Genomic DNA, 1829 nt, shown 5'->3' with positions numbered 1-1829 from the left:
GACCAGTCTGATGGCAACAGTAGCCATAGCTATGTTCTCCATGGTACTTACTGTGTGTGCAGTCTGCTGGCAACAGTAGCCATAGCTACCATTCTCCATGGTACTTACTGTGCATCCAGTGTCCTGCTGCACACTTCACAGACTACTGGATCTGCCTTATTTTCTTTGTTTGTTTGTTTGTTTGTTTGTTTGACATTTTATCACTGGCCAAGGTGACCTACAGCCTAGCATCTTTCAAAGGCACCAAGGTTCTTAGGTCAAACCAGACAAAGCACACAAAACAAAAAATGTCCTTCAAGCCACAGGAACATCATTTTCTGCTGACAAGTGTCCCTTGAGGTCCGACATGTGATTCCAAAGATCATGCATCCTACCTCGGAATTGTAGAAGGTGGCTGTCATTTTTTTTCTTAATCCTTATAGGAACTTTTTAAAGAGAAGTAAGCCTTTGCCTCCATGCTTATGTAAAGCTGACTGAGTTGGCTGCTTTGGGGAAGAGACTAAATGCACACAGCAGCAGCAGGAGCAGCAGTGGTAGCATCGGCCACAAGGCCAGATGAGTCAGCTAAGAAGGCTTGGACCTTTTCAGCATGTGTCCTTGGTGTCAACAAAACCAGGACCCAACTGCATCTATTGATGATAGAACATGGGCTGAGGCAGTGATTGGGTAATGAGTCTGCAGGCACTAGCATTGGTGTGTACAGCTTCCAGGAAGTGAGTGCAGAGTCTGCTCTGTGATGTCAACACTGCAGCAATAGATGCTGCCAGTGTCAAACACCCGATGGGTGATCAGCCCAAAAGAAAAAGGGATGCCGTTTCCCTGGCTCCCACTTTGTTCACCATCGGCAAGTCCCTGAGTGAACACAAGCCCACATCTCTGGTTATGCAGCAGGTTTCTCTGGAGCTGCCTCGGTTTCCAGATGTTCCTGATGGTCTCGCACACCACGGTGTTTCTACCCGTCAGCACCACAGCCTTGTCTTGAAGGACATGTGGGTCTGCCGATCCTCCTGGACCCCAAGCTGTCTGCTCCCACACTGAAGCACTGTGAGTCGGTATCCAGGATGATGTTAGGAAGTAGGTGGACTTCCAGGTTGCCTTGTCTTCCTTTGGCAATGCCTTTAGACTCACAAAGCGTTTAAAGACAGTGTTACTTTAACGAGGATGCGTGACAACTAAGAATCCTAGATTAACATGAAAACCACATCAGTCCTACAGAATTCTTCACAGCAGCCCAGCCATCTCAAGACGGGATCAAGCAGTGGAGGTCATGGCCAGGATTCTGCATCCAGCCGAGGTCCACTAGCTCCAGAACTGGACACCTCCTCCTGAAGTACTTCTGCCTCCCAGCCCCGACTGAGGAGAGAAGTCCCGGACAGCTCAGCATCATAGATGTCTACAGACAGCCCATGAAGAGTGTGGACACATTTGCCTGAGACAAAGAAGTAATCTAACCTAGACCGCCCCCTCAGTTTGAGGGCGTGAACTCCCTTAAGAAACAGATTGGGGGGGGGGGGCTGGAGAGAGCTCAGCAGTTAAGAGCACTGGTTTGCTCTTGCAGAGGACTTGGGCATGTACATCTGTAACTTTAGTTCCAAAACATACATGTGTACACATGTGGTACACAACATACATGCAATCAAAACACCCATATACACAAAGTGGGTTGGTTTTTTTTTTTTCGTTTGTTTGTTTGGTTTGGTTTTTGGTTTGGTTTTGTTTTTTAAGAATTGTATGGCCGGGCGTGGTGGCGCACGCCTTTAATCCCAGCACTCGGGAGGCAGAGGCAGGCGGATTTCTGAGTTCGAGGCCAGCCTGGTCTACAAAGTGAG

The sequence above is a fragment of the Mus caroli genome, chromosome 11, assembly GCF_900094665.2.
Source record: "Mus caroli chromosome 11, CAROLI_EIJ_v1.1, whole genome shotgun sequence".
Classification (NCBI taxonomy): Eukaryota; Metazoa; Chordata; class Mammalia; order Rodentia; family Muridae; genus Mus; species Mus caroli.
This window is presented reverse-complemented; position numbering follows the sequence as displayed.